General features: G+C 38.3%; 1 non-coding gene across 1 annotated transcript; it reads right to left on the bottom strand.

Annotated features, from left to right (window-relative positions):
• Window positions 1-16,878: 16,878 nt before the first annotated feature.
• Window positions 16,879-16,984, bottom strand: LOC140833180 (small nucleolar RNA R71). Its single transcript, XR_012118314.1, has one exon. It is a non-coding gene; the product is annotated as a small nucleolar RNA R71 (small nucleolar RNA).
• Between the last annotated feature and the right edge of the window lie 4,138 nt (window positions 16,985-21,122).

The raw sequence follows: 21,122 nt of genomic DNA, 5'->3' as shown, positions 1-21,122 counted from the left end.
TCATGGTCTTGGAGGGAGGGAAGTATTTGATGAGAAATGCTTTCGCCATGTCCTCCCATGTAGCGGTCGAACCTACAGGCAAACAATTTAACCACGCTTTAGCTTTATCACGCAAGGAGAAAGGAAATAAACGCAACCTAACAGCATCATCAGAAACTCCAGTGAATTTAAAAGTATCGCAGATTTCAAGAAAATCCGTGATGTGCGTGTTTGGATCATCTACTGCAGTTCCTCCGAATTGGACTGTGTTCTGAATCATCTGGATTATGACTGGCTTGATTTCAAAGTGATTTGCCCGCACGATAGGTCTCACAATGCTAAGGCGTGCACCCTCCAACGAAGGTTGGGCATACTCCAGCATGGTATGCGACGCGGCATCTCGACTTGTCTATTTTCACGTTGTTCCTCCTCACGTTCTGGCTCGTGTCTCTCCATCAGTTCTTTAAGCCTCTGTTGTTGTCTTCTCCTGCAGAAGGTTCTTTCAATTTCAGGATCAAACTCAAGCTCCACGTCAAGTGACTTTGGCATGCACTGGAAGAGATATCTGTAATAAAATATGAAGTGTTATCTCAAGAGAAATAAAATAATGCTAAAGGAAATAACTAAAAATAAAATTGTAGATTAACAGTCCCCGGCAACGGCGCCAAAAACTTGATCGAGCAAAACTTGCACAGTGAAATCCCCAATAAAATACTATTTTGTATGCTCAAAAATTGATCGCAAGTGCACGATGTCAAGTTATAATATAGTGTACGTGAGTACGAGTATCGTTCCGCTGAAGACTGTATTTAACAATTATTATTTTCAGTTATTTAACATTTAGCAACGAAAATTGATTTGTGTGATTATTCCTACTATACTCAATTAAATATGCAATTAAAATGATTCAACAAGCAATGAATGAGAATTTATATCTAAAATGTGGAGTTTAATTCAATGAGAAATGGATTTGTTGGGAATCTCGGTTCACCTACCCCTCGTTAATCAATTAATTCGTTCGATCGTGATCTACGCTTCCGACAGGATTTCCTAATCTATTGAACACACTCTCTCGAGCTATGCCAAACTAATTCCACTCAATGAAGTAATTAAATATCTTTAATTATTTATCACGAGCGAATCGCATTTCGTTCTATAAAATCCCCTAGTTTTCGACCCTTAGGACTATGACTATCGGCACGTATCCAATTTCATATATCTATGTAAATTGTAGATCCACGAATTATACTACTCGATCCTATCACTCGTTATTCTCTCGAACTCACTCGTGATATGAAAACGTCGTTAAAGTTAGCTATTCTTTAATGACACGATAAAACAGTAGTAAAATCAAGAATAACGCACAACCAAAATATAAATTAATTCAAACCAACATTCGGGATAGGATCCCCTTTAATCCCAACAAATAATAAAGTTAGCCACTAGAATTCATTAATTAAACTAAGCAAAACAATGTTTAGAAGATAACAATTAAGTTAGAAATACTAGAATTGATGAAAAACGTGAAGAACGGTGCCCGGAAAGCTTCGAATCTTCAATCCAAGCGTGAATTCCTCTCCAAGGCTTGCGGCGGTTGAAGAATGATGTCTGAATAATCCCTGAATTTCTGCCTCCCCCTACCATATCTTCCCTCTTCAGAATTAAGGGAAGAAATCGTCCATTATTTTTTCCAAAAATACGAATGCGCCCGGGCGGATGTAAGTTTCCGCCCGAGCGGATAACTCTCGTAGATCTTGACTTTTAATTTTTCTTTGGCGCGCCCGGGCGGATGTAAGTTTCCGCCCGGGCGGAGGGTCTTCGCAAATTCTTCTTTTTCTTTTCTTTTACGCGCCCGGGCGGATGTAAGTATCCGCCCGGGCGGATGGCTCTCGCAAAACAAAACTTTCTCCAAACTTGAACGCGCCCGAGCGGATGCAATTGTGCGCCTGGGCGGAGGTCTCTCGACTTTCTTCCTCTTTTTTTTCAGTTTCTTCGCAAATCTCCTGCATTTTCGCCACTAAACACATGAGCGACACAAAGACATAAATTATGCTAAAACAACACAAAATGCACGAAATCTAAGTGATAACTGCAACACAATGCAACAAGACACGATATGAAAAACAAGTAAAATCCACCTCTATCATTGGGCTTGTTGTTCTACAGATGGTGAAGTTTGATCAACTTCACCAGTCACCCATTCAATATCCATTCTCATTCCCACACTAACTGATTCAGAATCCAAAGTAGGTTCATCTGTTGTTTGGTTGCAGATATTTGTCATATCTTCTTCGTTGAACACGAAATCCTTACTTATAATCATCCTTTTGAATCCATTTTCCAAGCACCAGAGTTTATATCCTTCAACTCCCTTTGGATATCCAATGAATATGCATTTTAAATCTCTTGGTGCAAGCTTGTATTGTCTCAAATGTGCATATGCAATACATCCAAAGATTCTTAAGTGCTTATACGTTGTTGGTTTACCTATCCATAGCTCCTGAGGTGTTTTGAAACCTATGGCAGAAGAGGGACATCTATTGATGAGGTACCAAGATGTGCTTACAGCTTCTGCCTAGCAGGTCTTTGGTAAGTTAGCTTCTACAACACACATTACCCTTTCGAGTATGGTTCTATTCATTCTTTCTGCAAGGCCATTCTGTCGTGGATTGCCTCTCACTGTCTTGTGTCTCATGATTCCTTCTTTTGCACAAAACCTGTTGAAATCATCATACAAGAATTCAAGACCATTGTCTGTCCTTAGACATTTCACCTTCCTACATGTTTGTTTTTCAAGAAGTGCTTTCCATTCCTTGAACGATTTGAAGGCTTCATCTTTACCTTTCAGAATATACACCCAGACCTTTATGGAATAATCATCTATGATGCTCATAAAATACTTAGCTCCACCTAGTGAAGTTGTTCTTGAAGCACCCCAAAGATCTGAATGGATGTATTCTAAGGTAGCTTTGGTTTTGTAAGTCGATGTATTGAACTCGACTCTACAAGATTTTCCATACACACACTCTTCACAAAATCCCAGACTTTCTATTTCACCGAAAGCTCCTTGTTTGCACAATTCCATTAATCCATGTACACTTACTTAAATGGCCTAGCCTTTTATGCCACAACTGAGTCTTATTGTTTTCATCATTTGCTGCAGCTGTCGAACCAATGATTGTGCTTCCAAAAAGTGGGTATAACCTGTTGTTTCTGATTCTTTTCATCATTGTTAGGGCACCTTTAGAAACCTTTAGGACTCTTTTTTCTGCTTTGAACGTGTATCCGATTTTATCTGTTGTTCCAAGGGATATTAAATTTCTCTTTTATTATGGAACGTATCTTACCTCTTGTAGCACTCTCTCAGTTCCATTATACATCTTGATTCGTATAGACACAATTCCAAGTATCTTGCATGCTTTATTATTTCCAAGGAGTACTGAACCTTCTTCCATTTGGTTTAGTGTTTCAAACCAATCTCGATTGGGTGTCATATGGCATGAACACCCTGAGTCTAATATCCATTTCTTAGAGGAGTCCTTATCAGTCACTGTTAGAACCTCGGCTGACTCATATCCATCCTGAACAATGGCTGCACCCCATGATTCAGATGGTTTTCCATGGATTCTCTTCTTTCTTTCAGGGCATTCAATCTTAAAATGACATTCTTTATGACAAAAGAAACATCTCCTTTTACTTCTTGACTTGGATCTTGTTTGGAACCTATTTTTACTTAATTCCCTCATCTCAGGTCTTCCACGAACCATCAGTCCTTCACCTGACTCTTCTTCTTTGATCTCCGATTTCTTCTTTAGCTCTTTAGAGACTAGTGTTATTTTCACTTCCTCCAGGGACAAGGATTCTCTGCCAAAGATCAGCGTATCTCCAATATTCTCATATTCCTTGGGTAGAGACCTCAACAACAACAAACCTTGATCTTCATATTCAACATTTATCTCGATATTTTCAAGGTCAAGAATGACTTTATTGAAGTCATATGTGATCCTCCAGGGTCTTCTCATGCATCATCTTGAATGTATAGAGTCTTTGCTTCAAAATAAAGTCAATTAGCCAACGACTTTGTCATGTATAGGTGTTCAAGTTTCGTCCAGATTGCAGCTTCCGATCTTTCCTTAGAGATTTCCCTTAGAACCTTGTCTCCAAGATTAAAGATCAGTGCATTATGGGCTTTATTCAAAATATCTTTCCTTTCTTTATCAAATAATGAAGAAGGTAGTGTCTTCTCTCCCAAAAGTGCCTCATCCAAACCTTGATGAACCAGCAGTGCATGCATCTTCAGACGCCACAGACCAAAGTCATTTTTTCCGGTGAATTTCTCGGTTTCAGACCTTGCACCCGCCATGCTTTTTCAAGACCAGGCTCTGATACCACTTTGTTGTAATTCAAAGGATCACAATTGAATGAACTCGTCCCAAATGCAAGAATATCGAGTTTGGATTAATATTGAAAATGCAAGATATCACAATTAACGATGATCAAATAGAATCGAATATGAAATGCAATAAACACACATCGATATAACGTGGTTCGATAATTGTTTACTCCACGAACAAGCAGCACCCGATTCAATCTTTATTAACCACAATCATCAAGATAGTGAATTCTAGATTACATGATGAATCACGTAACACAAACTAGAACACTTGTTCCTCCAAAATACAAACCGAGAGAAAATTTCTTGTAGTGTTACGGAAATGAAGAAGCAGAGAGAATGGATCAGATAGATCACAAAACTAAAATTGCATCTACATATATGAGTCCATGTATGTAAGGATTATCTTTAGAAACTACCACCAACCGCTTCTTCCCTTTTGTTTGGTCAGTTAACCAACCTCGTGCCACTGGACCATCTCCACCTGAACAAGATTCCATGTGCTTGAGTCAATGCTTTGAGACAATATATTCACACATGCATAACAGAATTATTCATATAAAATACTAAATGATTCAAAACTTAACCAAGCAGTTAAAGAAACTTGTACTTTAACACTTAATACATTTAAAATCGTAAAAACTTACAGACTTGATGTGTGACCTTTTGAACTTCTCGCAACCGCAGTAGGCACAACCCTAGGGTCATGAGGCGTAAGTTGTGAGTGAGAGCTAGGGTTAATCCTCCTATTTAATACTACAATAACATTAAGCAGTTAATTTAAATTAAGTCGCAACTTTTATTAAAAATTTACATGCCATAATAAATAATTAAATCCTACAATTTTGAAAAATGACAATTAAAAATGTTTAAAATCCTAAATTCATCTTATAAATTAAATGCTAACAAAAATAATTAATTAAGGCATAAAATAATTATTAAAAATTGTAAATCTTAAGTGAAAGAATTTAAATCCCATACTTTTCAAAACTAGTCCGTGATTTCTTATAAACGTAACAAACAAAAATCATTCTTCAAAGTTGTTTTGCGAGGAAAAAAGATTATACGTGTAATCAGAAAGGCTAAATCTACGACATTAGGGGTGTGTTTGGTTGAGTGGATTAAATAAAGATATATTAATAGTCAAATATATATCGTTAAAATTTTAAGATGTTTTAATAATCATTTTGACCCGGTTTAAGATCCAATTTTATTAATAAAATAGTTATCCATAAAATTGGATCTTAAATCGGGTCAAAATGATTATTAAAACAACTTAAAATTTTAACCATAAATATTGGACTATTAATCTATCATTGTGTTTGAGTTTGTAGGTGAATTTATTTGTTAGTGTACGTGTGCGCTAATTTATAGATACATATACGTATATGTGTGTCCACATAGGTAGGTGTCATGATTTGAGAATTTGCATGTGTATCATATCAACTATGTGTGTATACAAATGGTTTGAGACGATATATTTTAATACATGTATGTCATTTGATAATTGTATGTATTATATCGAGTTTAAATTTAATATCTATATATTTCTGCCAACAACCATCTCACCTCCCATATGATTGATTGATAAAGCTTTAGACTAGTATGGATAAATCATACCAAATATGAAAAGTAGCATATATTTTATCCTCCAAATAATGGATCGATAAATACCAAATTTTAAAATTCAAGTAAAAAGTTCCAATAGATTTTTCTTCATATTCATCCGAAAACTCGACAGAAGAAAGCATGCATGCTCTCGTTACTGCTCCAATTTGTCGAACCAATAGTTTCATCATTATCTAGTTGGCCAAAATACGAAGGTAATGCGGCTGTTACATGATCCAACCTAAAATCTGATCCAAAGTCGACTCCATATTGGAGTGTTTTCGTAACAATTGTAAAATTATTAACCTCTTTTTCATTGCCCACACTTGTACCTCTGTATTTCTTTGACTTAATTTGTACCTAGCAAGATAACGAATGTTAATATAATTATTTTCAAGAATAATGACATAAGCAAAATAATTATTAAATAATACCTTGGTTATAACGGCCCGAAAATTCGTGTTTGAATATTTGCGGAAAAATTAAAAATTTTATTTGTAAAGTAAGTAGAATGCCTCATTCATAAAATAGACCGTTAAATAAAGTTTAAATGTTAAAAATAGCAGCGGAAGAAATTATTTGTTTGCAAAAGAACAATTTAAGAATAATCCAACAACAGATAAACTGTTTGAGCATAAAAATGGTAAATGCTAAAATGAAGTCCTCGGGTTCCACTACTGCCGACCCAAGCTAGCTCACTGGTCCCCGTCCTCGGCCCCGACATCATCAGTACCTACAACAATCAAGTCTAGTGAGTCTAAAGATTCAACATGCATATATCGTAAATAACGAGTAAATATAGTAAAAATTTCATGGGAGTAAAAATATCATGTCATGAGGCACAATGTGAAAATAACATATAATGAGCGATTATAATACATGCATAACTTAACTGAAAGTCATAGTGAAAATGTATGCTCCTTGGAGCCCTGTACTGAAATAGCCTGTAATAAATTTTCTATTGAGATTATGGTCTACGCAAGTGGCCCCTGCACTGAAACTGACCGGTAACTGGCGACCGGATAATAAAATGCTCCCATGACCGGTAACTGGCGACCAGGTAAAATAATGAACGTCTGATCAGACTATGCCACAGTATACTGGGTGGTACAAACTGAACTGACCGGTAACTTGTGGGGACCCGGACGCTAATCATGTTCTTAATCATCATTGGGGACTAATTAATCAATTATAAAACAGGGTCTAATTTTTTTTTTAAAATACAAAGCGGAAACGTAATGTAATTTAATCAAATTACATATTAAACATTAACATACAAATCTTGTGTTATCTACAAGAATTCAACTAGGTTCAACTGCATATCAGTGCTGAATCCTATGTTGCTTCGAAGCCCGGATCTCCACGCTATCTAATCTTCTCTCATCCTCTTCTTGACCCTGATCCAGCCCCACCTGTTGTCATGCACACATACAAAACAAGACAACAGCCGGAAACTCCAGTGAGATATGAATATCCCAGTATAAACAATGTATACATGCAATCATATAAAAGCATATACAAAAGCATATATAAGAGATATTCTTAACCTGTATCAAATCAGAAACATAAATCAATATCAAGCATTCAATAACCATGAATGATATAAACAATGTAAATCAACATGTCGTATCAAACTCGACTTCACTGACGCGTCGTCTCAAACTCGACTCAACTCTAACCTAGGGATCCCGATGTCTGGATATAGGTAATTATATCGAATCTCAGTCGATAGGAATGAATCAATCCCTAAACGGCATTGATATAATTCATATATCAGTGTCTGGGCGAATCAGCCGTAGAATTGACGAAACAGTCAAGAATTAGGCGAATGAGCCAATAACCAGACGAATCAGCCTGTAATTAAGCGAATCAGCTTAATTTTAGACGAATCAGTCAATAACCAGACGAATCAAGCCGGTGACTAAGCGAATCGGCTTAAGTTTAGACGAATCGGTCCATGAATCAATGACTCAGTAATCAATACATGCATTCAGTAACTAAGCAATTCAATCGATGACTAGCGAATCAGCAGTCATTACATGCAGTGGCTATAAATCAATAGACTACAATCATAAGTCTCATCAATTGCAAACATCAATGCAATAAATGACAGTATGTGATTTAGGGAGACTCGAGTCAAACCTCACTCGAGTTGTGCAATCCCAACTCAACATTAATTTATACCTTTCTTTCTGATACTCTGGCTCTGTCGAAGTCTCGAACCCCAAGCCTGTCAATACTCAGTCTGACAATAACAATATTGAGGGTACAGTATCAATACACCACTCAATCCATACTGGATAAAGTCAGAATTCAATCAAATTCTGTTTCAACAACATAACGGCGTAATCTCAATATATCCAGCCATATCATATCAGTCAGATATCAATTCTAATATCTCATAATCAATAACAACTCAATTCTGATATCAACTCGACTCCAAAACTATTCCGAAAATCATAAAAATTCCATAATCAGTCCGTTTCTTAATCTGACTTCGATTTTATGATGTCTACTATGTCAAGAACAACATATATGAGTTCCATTCAATTATGACAATATCATAATTCTAAAACATGTCAAAACGTAGTAAAACTTACGTCCAGTTGTAGCCTACGTCGATAGGAACTCAATACCGAAGTCGGATTCAAAATCTGACAGACGGATTGTTCGCAGAAGGCGTAAGGATTTCCCAAAATCTCTCCTCTTCTTTCTCATATTTTCTACTGAACATTTCGAAGGATCCCTTGCTATATATATCAGTGCATGCATGTCATGAGGTGTCCTCATTTTCGCACAACACGTCGTACCGCGGGTGCGCTCATGCTTCGGCATTCTTATCTATTCTGAAATTTCACGACCGCGGGTGCGGTACATGTCGAGACCGCGGGTGCGGTCATGCACCGCGGGTGCGGTAATACTTGCACCGCGGGTGCGGTCACCCTTCGATAAAACTGACCAAGTTTCTGTCCATGCACCGCGGGTGCGGTACATGCAAGGGCGCGGGTGCGGTGTTGCTTCGGCAACACACTCTGAAATTCAAAATAAATGGCCACACATTATCTTAAATCGTGTCCCAGTTGGCCTTTTCGTAATCACGTTAAATTCTAAGTCAATAATCCTTGTTTAACAGTGATTAATGCTCGGGCATTACATTTCTCCCCCCCTAAGATACGATTTCGTCCTCGAAATCACAAGTAATCAATTCAGATATGTCAGAAGAAATGTATACAGAGTTTAAATCAGACACTCATCTCAATGAATCTGTTCGGAAATTTCAATCTCATGTCCAGTTCTATTTCTGAAAATAGCTCTAATAAAGTCAATCTCGCAATACTGGCTATACAACATCCGTATATACCCATCACCAGTTCGTAACAACTCAACACCATCAGCTGTTATTGTAACGTCCCGATAATTTGAAAGTTCAAGTAAACCACATGCATGCAATTTATTAAATTTCTTGGTATTTTATTTATTTGTTTTAAAACATTAAATGTATGTTTATTTCATAAATTATGGGTTTAATTATTTGTATGTATTTTATGCATTATTATTGCATAATAGAATTTATTTCATGAAATTTTAAAGGTTCATGCATTAAAGATTTTTAAGTTGCATTTCGCGCTCGAACGAGGAATGGAGACGGGGAAATTTCAAGAAAATTATTTTAATTACATGATTTGTTTTAAATATTAAATTAAGATGTTTTAAAGGTATTTTTCAGGTATTGGGATTTATTGTGTATTTTTAACTGTAAGATTTTAATTTTTATCGGTACTCAAAATTTATCGAATCGGGGGACTTTTTGAGGGTTCGGTTAATATATTTAAAATCTTTCTAACACGAAATATTTTTCGAGAGTGTCTTTTGATTTAATGGGCCTACTTTTAAGCTTAATTGACTTAAACTCTTTTAATTCCTTTTAATTTATAATAAGGGCCATTAACCTAATTATTAACTATTTAAATAATACACATTTGACCCTACAAACATTATCACCCTTTTCTCAACAACCGACACCCCCATTCAGCATTCCTTATCCTCATTTTCAGAAATTTTTCCCCACGGTTTCATCATTTCCAGCTGGAGGTTCCATCGGTTTGCTCTTGTTCTTGCAAAAGAAATTCATCCGGGTCTCCCTCTTCTTGTTTCGTTCATCAACTATCTAAGGCACGCTTTGTATCCTTCTTTCTGCATCATTCACGCCATTATATGCTGTTACATGTGTGCTCGCATACGAAAAATGTTTAAACCCGTTGTTGCTTCATTTATGCATTCGGTTTTCAAGTGATCATGCTACCCTTAGTTTGATACTCACGTTTCTGATAATCTGTGCAAGGGGCTGCTGTGAGGTGTTGATAAGGGGCTGAGATTAGTGTCAAGATGTTGTATAAAGATTTAAACCAAATGCAGATCGTGTAGGGTGAGAGACCAAGAGCAAGGTTTCAATAGGTTGGCTCGATCTTTGGGGTTCTATCATGCTGGGTGCAACCAGCTGAGCAGGGGCTTAGACGAGCCTTAGATCAGACCCTGGTGGGTCTGATATGAGGCTTGGAAGGGCTCGGCTCTTGCTGGAACCATCCAAGGCGCGCTGTGGATCGAAATGGCAGAAGTTTGGCTTTGGTTTGGACGTTTGGGGAGAATAGCGAGTTGTAGGGGGCTGCGGCTTACATGGAGGTGCAGCCGTGGGTTCAGCAGGTCCAGTGGGAGCCTAGGGTGGTCTAGGTATGGTTGGTTAAGGGCTGAGCCGTTGGGTGAAGGCTAGGAACGAAACTAAGGGAGGTACATGAACTTGAGTTTGAGTTGTGTATGTTCTGAAAATTCAGCAGCATACCAGCGAGATTTTAAAGGTGCTAATGGGTTCTAATTGAGTGGATTAAAGTCTGGTATGTTTTTGTTAAGTCATATTTTAAGTTTGGTAAAATTTGGGGAAGTTTCGAGTCGATTCGGGTAAAAAAAATCAGGACACGGTCTAAGTTTTAAAACAATTCGGTTAAGTTATGAAATGGGCTTGAGTTTACGTCTAGGGATGCTTTTAAATATGTTATGGGACATTTTTAAGAGTTTGGTAAGTTTCAGATCAAAATAATGAGTTTTGGATTTATCCGGGATTTAGTCGCCGCACGAAATATTAATTAAAGAATTAATTAAAACGCTTAGATTTAAGCTTAATAAAATTATGGAAAATTATACTTAAGCTCAAATAATTATTAGAAGTCGAAGTTTTTAATTTGGGAATTTTACGCTAAAGTTTGGTTTAATTCGGGATTAAAACGCATTATTATGTTATATTTAAAGATTAATTTAAAAGAAATAGATTTAAGCCAAAAAAAAATATGGGGAAGTTTATGTAGGCTTAAATAATTATTTGGGACATGTTAGAGTCAATGGAATTAAGAAAATGTCAAAGAAGTGAAATTTTACGTCTAGGGGCAAAACGGTAATTTTGGGTTTCCAGGGGCAAAATGGTCATTTTACACCTGGGGTGAGATGTTGGTCCTGGCAGCGCCCTGAGCACAATTTTATCATGTTTTAAATGTTTACGCATCATGTTTACGATTTTTACGCAATTATAATAAATATGGTGCATGCTTGGTTTAAAGGAAAAATTACGTATATGCATTATTTTATTAAGTGATGAATATGATGACACGTTTTGAAGGAAGTGATTTAGTTGTGACTAATACGATGACACGATGACATGATGATATGATTGGAGATATCGTGAGGGAAAAGGCCCCAGAGGGAGCCCGACGATCGTATTTCCATTGACATGATATGATAGGTCAAGGCCCAGTTGACGGGTGAGAGTGTCGCTGGTGTCCCCGCCGCCCAGTACTGTGGTTACACGTAGATGGATCCATCGACTGACATGATGACATGATGATACGAAAGTCACAGCTAATGAACTGAATTCAATTAAAAAGAAAATATATACGTATATGATGACATGAGATGACATGATTTTACACGATATGATTTTACACGACACGTATACGTATATGATTACATGAGATGACATGATTTTAATACGATATGATTTTACACGACACGTAAACATATATGATGACATGAGATGACATGATTTTACACGATATGATTTTTACACGACACGTTTACGTATATGATGACATGAGATGACATGCTATGATTATTACCATGTTTTTTTTAAAGGACACGTTTACATATATAATTTTACTGCAGACGCGAATGCTTTTAAGTTCATGAAAGATATATTGAGTATGATATTTTTCACTGCTGTGTGCTACATATATGTACTTGTTATTAACAGTGCAGGTGTGTTGAGTCTTTAGACTCACTAGGCGTGTGTGATGTAGGTGAGCTTAATGATGAAGAGACTGGAGGTGCCGAACTCTGAGTAGGCAGACTTAGTAAGGTGACACGACCCGAGGACCACATGTTTTCCGCATTACGATTTATGAGATTGAGAGGAGATGAATATTTTCATACGTTGATGATTTTAAGAAATTTTATACGTTTATGTTTACGTATGATTTTAGACGAGTTAGGTTATTTTAAAATGCGCTATTTTTACTGACAAATATTTAAGATCATTTTTAAATGCTATATTTTTCTATTACGATTTTTACTCCCTTTTATTGGCAAATGCTTATGAGTATTTTTAAATGATATTTTCAGTACGACAGCATGCCTATTTTTATGTTAAAATAAATATGATTATTTTAAAAGATGGGTTTGATTATTTTTAAACGACGTTATTTTTATGGTCGAATATTTAAGATCATTTTTAAATGTTATTTCGAAAATGCGAGCTTTAATTATTTAAGAAAAAAAAATATCCCGTAGAATTTTAAAAATGAGCGAAACGTTATAGTTATTACGTCTATTTATCTCAATCAAAGATATATTCGATCTTTGGTCTCAAATACCAACAGTCATCGTCCGACATTGGCATATTCAGTCTATTTATTATGAGCTGTTTTCATTTTCTTCTGAATTAGCTTCATCTTTTCAATCATATCTCTGATCATTTCAGATCAAATCTCAAGAACTTCAGAGATATCATTTCAATAAAGAGAAAATCCATATATCTTTCCGTACAACGCTTCGAAAGGAGTTATCTCAATACTCGTTTGCTAGCTGTTGTTGTACGAAAATTCACAAAATGACAATGAATCCTGCCATTTAGTGTTAAAATCAAGCATTACAGCTTTCAGCATATTCTCCGAAATCTGGATAATCCACTCTGACTGTCTGTCAGGTAGTGAATACTATTCAGTATTCAGATATAATCTAGTATCTAACTCTTATGGTACATTCTGTCCAACGTGCAAAATCAACCAAAATCACGGTCTAATATACTCAACTCTCAGTACTCCGTGTAATCTAATCATTTTCCTGACGGAATACTAATAGTATATCATATTTGTACATCTTCATGTACGGTTTAGCACTCGCAGACTGGGTCAGTCTGTCGTTCTTAGCTCAATCAATACTCAATTCCGAGAGGAATGTAGTAACTTCATTACGATATCCTTGGAAATGTAATCTCATTTCCATTCAGGAACCGATACATTATCTAACCAATCTCTTGGTTTGTTTTCTTTCTGTCTTTATCTGTCTGTAATTCAGACATTTCAGTCCAAACTCTGCCATATCTAATCTCGTCTGTTTCTATCAAAACATTTTCTGCTATCAGGATGCCTACTGAATCAAGTATTGCATCCTTCTGACAACTCTGTCATTTCAAATTTGAAATATCGGGCACCAACAAGTCAGTTAGTAATATACAATACAGTATTACTTACCAGGTATTCTGATCGACACTCTGTTTAGACTATCGATATTGAGTTCTAAACATTATAATCAACTTTTTGAGCTGCTAACGTTTCAAAATCAGCTCTGGTTCGGACAGTACAATATAATCTCCATTGTCTACAATCTGTCCCCAAACACGTATTCAGAATAACATCAATATTCAATCAGATTCAAAACATGCTACACTCATAAACCGCAACTGTCTGACACTGATGCCAACCTCAGCTGACTAATCACGGTTTAACTCTGCTCAAATCAACAAATATATCATCTTCAGATATACCACATCCTGAATGCAATCTGTCTCAATCAAGATTCAAAATTTCAACAATTCCTAATATCAGTTCAAGACTAAAATCAATCTCTCTGATTGGAATCAGATCTGAAGTCTTATCAGGGAAAACACCAAGAACTTTCTTATCATTGGTAAATCAGCCAATGATAGACTCAACTTCAGTAAATCAACTGAATACATAAGGAGTCACTCTGCTTCTTTCTGTAATAATCGAGTCATAGCTAGTACGAATATCAAAGAAATTCTCAGTATAGAATTCTTATCGTACAATATTCATCTCTTGGTCATCTCAGGTCTGATTCTCACCATCTTCTGGAATTAATCTATGGTAGTTTTGTACTTGATCAGCATATCAATATCAGTAATGCAGTTGCGAAATCATAGAACACCAGTACAATACCATCTACCACACAATCTAACTCAATCTCATTCTTATCCTACTGTAGTATACAAGATCAACCAGAAATCGCTGATACAAGATCTTTTTCCAAAGGAGAAGAAACAAATACTACAGTAAATAGGGACTCGATAGATAATGCATGCATCAATGCAAATCTCTCAGAAATAAAAGTATGTGAAGCACCGGTATCTGATAGGTGGTGTTTTTACGTGTTTATTGCATTAGTTTTAGTTGTGTTTACATTGTGCATGCATGCATTTCATTTACATTTTGTTCATTTTATAGTAATTATTTGCATTTTATCATGTCTCACTTGTGTGTGATGAATCTGCAGGAAAAAATGGTCGGAGAACGAAAATCAGAGCGAAAGGTGGAAGACTCAAGAATTTGGACAGAACAAGCGGCGCCCGAGCGGTACATTTCTACCGCCCGGGCGCGAGAAGTGAATAACTGAAGGACCAAGACAGAAAGTTGGCGCTCGGGCGGTGCTTTTCTACCGCCCGAGCGCGACAAAATGCCTCCGAAGTCATCCTTACAGAAAGTTGGCGCCCGAGCGGTACTTTTATACCGCTCGAGCGCGAGAAGTTGAAGTGCCAAGACAGGAAGTTGGCACTCAGGCGGTGCTTTTCTACCGCCCGAGCGCGAATGCCGCACCAGCCGAGGGAAGTTACAGAGAGTGTGGCGCTCGAGCGGTACTTTTCTACCGCCCGAGCGCCGCCTATTTTTGGAAGATTATTGTGCGCGATTTCTTACCTTAATTTGGGAGTGTGGCTGCTATGGAAAGATTATTGGTCGACTTTTGAGGATCATGCAGGGATTTTGGCAGCCGGGATCGAGTTTGGAGAGAGCTTTGGCACTTGGATTGAAGATTCGACGGTTTCCGGGCATCGTTCTTCGCAGATTTCGTCACGTCTCGTATTTCTAGTTTATTTTCCTTTATTTAAATATTGTTTTGCTTATTTTAATTATGAATTCTAGTAGCTAAACTTTCATATTTGTTGGGATTAAAGGGGGTCCTACCCCCAAAACTTTGATCTAGTTAATTTATATTTCGATTTGTGATTTGTTCTTGGTTATACTATTGTTTTATTGTGTTGTTAGAGCGTAGCTAGCTTTAACAACGTTTTTATATCGCGAGTGAGTTCGAGAGAATAACTTGTGATAAGAACTAGTAGTATAATTCGCGGATCTACAATTTGCATAGATATATGAAATTGGATACGTGCCGATAGTCATAGTCCTTAGGGTCGAAAACTAGGGGATTTCATCAATCGAAATGCGATTCATTCTTGATAAATAATTAAAGACATTTAATTACTTCATTGAGTGAATTAGTTTGGCATAGCTCGAGAGAGTGTGTTCAATTGAATAGGAAATCCTGTCGGAAGCGTAGAACACAATCGAACGAATTAATTAATTAATAAGGGGTAGGTGAACCAGAATTCCCAACAAATTCTTTTATCATTTGAAATTTAATCAATCGATTTAGCAATCATATTTTATCATTTAATCTTTGAACTTGTTTATTTAATTCTCTTGCATTTTATTAGTCATAACACAACCAATCACCTTTCGTCGCTAAAGTTTTAATAACTAAAATAATAATTTTAAATACAGTCTTCAGCGGAACGATACTCGTATTCACATACACTATATTATTACTTGACATCGTGCACTTGCGATTACTTTTTGAGCATACAAAATCATATTTTATTGGGGAATTCACAGTGCAAGTTTTGCTCGATCAAGTTTTTGGCGCTGTTGTCGGGGACTGTTAATCTACAATTTTATTTTTAGTTATTTCCTTTAGCATTATTTCATTTCTCTTGAGATAACACTTCACATTTTCTTACAGATATCGCTTCCAGTGCATGCCAAAGTCACTTGACGTGGAGCTTGAATTCGATCCTGAAATTGAAAGAACCTTCCGCAGGAGGAGACAACAGCAAAGGCTTAAAGAACTTATGGAGAGACACGAGCCAGAACGTGAGGAAGAACAGCGTGAGGAGAGACATATTGAGATGCCACGCCGCATACCAATGTTAGAGTATGCCCAGCCTTCTTTGGATGGTGCACGCCTTAGCATTGTGAGGCCTATTGTGCGGGCAAATCACTTTGAAATCAAGCCAGCTATAATCCAGATGATTCAGAACACAGTCCAATTCGGAGGAACTGCAGTAGATGACCCAAACACGCACATCGAGGATTTTCTTGAGATTTGCAATATTTTTAAATTCAATGGAGTTTCTGATGATGCTGTTAGGTTACGTTTATTTCCTTTCTCTTTACGTGATAAAGCTAAAGCATGGTTGAATTGTTTGCCTGTAGGTTCAATCACCACATGGGAGGACATGGCGAAAGCGTTTCTTATCAAATACTTTCCTCCATCAAAAACCATGAAGCTGCGAGCAGACATTACAACATTTGCTCAATTCGATCAAGAATCTTTATATGAGGCATGGGAACGCTTCAAGGACCTACTACGAAGATGCCCACATCACGAGTTACCACTTGGGTTAGTCGTTCAAACATTTTATTACGGTTTGCTTACTCCTAACCGTACTATGATAGATGCTGCTGCGTGTGGTAACCTTTTGAGGAAGACTGCGGAAGAATGATATGAGTTGTTGGAGGAGATGGCTGCTAGCAGCTATCATCCTCAATCTGACAGGAACAACCAGCGGAGAAGTGCCGGAGTTCACCAGGTAACTGATTTTTCTGTTATTACTGCACAACTTGACGCTTTAAACAGGAAAATAGACGGCTTGAATGTGGGTGGCACGGCTATGCGTCTTCAAGAGATATTCTGTGAAAAGTGTGGAGGAGAGCACTATGTGAAAGACTGTCAATATGGAAATCCCTTCTATGTGCAAAATGAGGCACCGGTGAATCAAGTGGGAGTCCAAAACCGCCCAAGGAATGACCCTTATTCGAACACATACAATCCTGGGTGGAGGCAACATCCCAACTTCTCGTGGGGCGGTCAAAACAGTCAGAATAGACCGCAAGGAGGACAACAATATGGCAAACAACCGATGTACAGATCCGATCCTCCTAGAGAAGAAAAGTCCAACTTGGAGCAAATGATGTCTAAGTTTATTTCTTCCACTGAAACTCGACTCCAAAACCAAGATGCATCGATAAAGGGGCTCGAGAATCAAATTGGACAGTTGGCCAAGATGATAGCAAGTAGAGAGCCGGGCACCTTGCCAAGTAATACCGAGACTAATCCAAAAGAGCAAGTGAAGGCCATTGAGTTGAAGAGCGGAAAAGTTTTGGAGCCTAGAGAAAAAGAGAAAAGCCAAGTGCCGGATGAACAAGATGCGACATCTAAAGGTAAGTCTTCTAACCCTACACTAGCACCCACTACACAACCAAAAATTGTTATACCTCCTCCTTTTCCTGCTGCATTGAAAAAAGCAAAACTAGATGCACAATTTGGTAAGTTTCTCGAGGTGTTTAAAAAGTTGCATATCAATATTCCCTTTGCCGATGCTCTAATGCAAATGCCTAGTTATGCTAAATTTCTTAAGGACATCTTAGCAAACAAGAGGAAGTTGGAGGATCACATGACGGTAAATTTGACCGAAAGTTGCTCTGCTTTGGTGCAAAACAAAATCCCACCAAAACTAAAAGACCCAGGGTGTTTTTCTATCCCTTCCATGATTGGTGATGTAGTTTTTGTAAAGCATTGTGTGACCTTGGTGCAAGTATTAATCTTATGCCTCTATCTGTTTTCAGGAAACTCGGATTAGGAGAGCCTAAGCCGACGAGGATGTCCTTGCAACTGGCTGACAGGTCTGTCAAGTACCCCCACGGAGTGATTGAGGATGTGCTAGTAAAAGTGGACAAATTCATTTTTCCTGCAGACTTCGTGGTGCTCGACATGGAGGAGGATACAGAGATGCCTCTAATTTTGGGGAGACCATTCCTTGCAACTGGCAAGGCACTTATTGATGTGCAAGAGGGAAAGTTGAGACTGAGAGTGGGCGAAGAAGAGATTACATTTGATGTTTTTAATGCAGTTAGGCACACACTGCATTCTGATAGTTGTTTTAGAATTGATGCTTTTGACTCTCTTGTATCCAACTATGTGCAGGATGCTCTTAGGGACCCTTTGGAGGCCACTATCAATACTGAATTGGGAGAAGAGGAGTTAGACAAAGAAAGAGCTGAAATTGTGGCACATTTTAATGCCAACCAACCATGGAGAAGGTCAATGAGGATGCGACTGGAGGATCTAGGAGAACGGAGAGATTTGACCCCTCAAAGGTCAAGTATCGAGGATCCACCAACGCTTGAGCTAAAGCCGTTGCCTCCACACCTCAAGTACATATACTTAGGTGAGAATAACACTTTACCTGTCATTATTTCTGCTGCTTTGACATATGTGATGGAGGACAAGCTGTTGGAAGTTTTGAAAGCGCACAAAGGTGCATTTGCGTGGAAGGTGGCAGATATCAAAGGAATAAATCCATCCGTCTGCATGCACAAGATCTTGATGGAAGAGAAGTACTCACCTCTTGTGCAACCTCAAAGACGATTAAATCCAAAGATGCAAGAGGTAGTAAAGGCTGAAACAATTAAGCTTCTCGACGCAGGTATTATCTATCCTATATCTGATAGTGCATGGCTAAGTCCTGTTCAGTGTGTGCCAAAGAAAGGTGGGATTACTGTTATCACAAATGAAAATAATGAATTAATACCCACTAGGACTGTTACGGGATGGCATGTGTGCATTGATTATAGGAAATTGAATGATGCTACCCGTAAAGACCACTTTCCCCTTCCCTTTATTGATCAAATGCTTGAGAGGTTAGCGGGTCATGAGTTCTATTGTTTTTTAGATGGGTATTCTGGGTATAACCAAATCATGATTGCGCCCGAGGACCAAGAGAAAACCACTTTCACTTGTCCTTATGGCACTTTTGCTTTTAGACGGATGCCATTTGGTTTGTGTAATGCCCCTGCCACTTTTCAGCGATGCATGACTGCTATATTCCATGATATGATTGAAACTTTTCTTGAGATATTTATGGATGACTTCTCGATTTATGGCTCGTCTTTTAATGATTGTTTGCAGAACTTGCAGGTAGTGTTGAGGAGATGTGAGGAGACAAACTTGGTGCTTAATTGGGAAAAATGCCACTTTATGGTACAAGAGGGAATTGTCCTAGGGCACAAGGTTTCGGGGCACGGAATAGAGGTGGATAAGGCGAAAGTTGAAGTTATCAAGAACTTACCACCTCCGGCGTCCATAAAGGGAGTTAGAAGTTTTCTAGGCCACGCCGGTTTTTACCGACGTTTCATCAAAGATTTTTCTAAAATTGCAAAACCTTTATCTTCTTTACTCATGAAAGATGGAAAAGATGGGACATTTACGGTCAATGCCCAGCGCCTAAAGCACTACATGGGTGGCACAGTTGAGCCACAACTTGGAATCACACGGTTCCAAGAGAATCCGAACTGAGACGGACCGACAGTCAAGCTCTCGACTATAAATTTAGAACTCTTCTTTTTCCCTTATCTTGCATTTAATTCAATTTCGATTATTGTCATCTTTATTCGTATTTATTGTTAATCTCGTTTCTTGTTCTTCAATTTTGTTTCAAAAAAAAAAAAATATTTTCTCGATTCTGGCAGAAAGTTGGCGCTCGGGCGGCATTTTTATACCGCTCGAGCGCGAAACTTCCCTTGGCTTACAGAAAGTTGGCGCTCGGGCGGTGATTTCCTACCGCTCGAGCGCGCCCGCTTACCTCTGACTTTTACGTCCAGAGAGGTTGGTGCTCGAGCGGTAACTTTTTACCGCTCGAGCGCGATTACTTTATATGCGCGATTTCCTTTCCTTTTCTTCATTCTGCGCGCACATCTCCCCCAATTTCTCCCCAAATCCCAAACCCTCTTCCACTCTACTCTCAAATTTTTGCAGACAATCTCTCCTACCATCAGGACTCAAGCATCGTGGGCAAGCTCATCCTTCGGAATTCAAGCGTCATCTTCTCCGATTCCCCCAAAATCTCTCTCATCCACTACCATGGCTCCAAAGAAGAAACAAAGAGGTACTTCCGCTTCTTCCTCTTCTTCGACTTTTGATGGCCATCGCTTTGTTAGTGAGGGAGCTCGGGCTAGGTATGAGCATGCCAAGATAAATAGAAATCCGATAGTAGAGAGGGGATTCCGAAAAGAATCTGCCGATAGGCACATAGGAACTCGGATAGAATTGGAACGGCGCGGATGGGAAACTTTTTCCAATCAACCTAAGGCGGCGTTAGTTTCGGTGGTGCGCGAATTTTACGCGAATGCTATGGAGGGGAGAAATGGGACGGTGTTTGTTCGGGGTGTACATGTCCCGTGTGACTCGGCAACTATCAATGCACTGTTGGAAACGGCGGAGGTCGACAACTCTCGTTTTGAGGCTTTAGCTGCTGACCCGAACTATGACTTGATTATCACCGCGCTATGCCATCCGGGTGCGGGTGCGATGTGGAAACCAGTGGGCGGACCGCCGAGCTGTTTCGACGAGAAATTCTTGACCGTTGACGCTGCCATGTGGTACTTATTTGTGGCCCGACGGATGATGCCGGTCTCGCATAAGAGCGAGGTCCAAAAGGAACGAGCGGTTCTCCTTTTTCCGTTAACTCACG

The sequence above is a fragment of the Primulina eburnea genome, chromosome 5 (genome assembly GCF_022965805.1).
Source record: "Primulina eburnea isolate SZY01 chromosome 5, ASM2296580v1, whole genome shotgun sequence".
NCBI lineage: Eukaryota > Viridiplantae > Streptophyta > Magnoliopsida > Lamiales > Gesneriaceae > Primulina > Primulina eburnea.
This window is presented reverse-complemented; position numbering and strand designations above follow the sequence as displayed.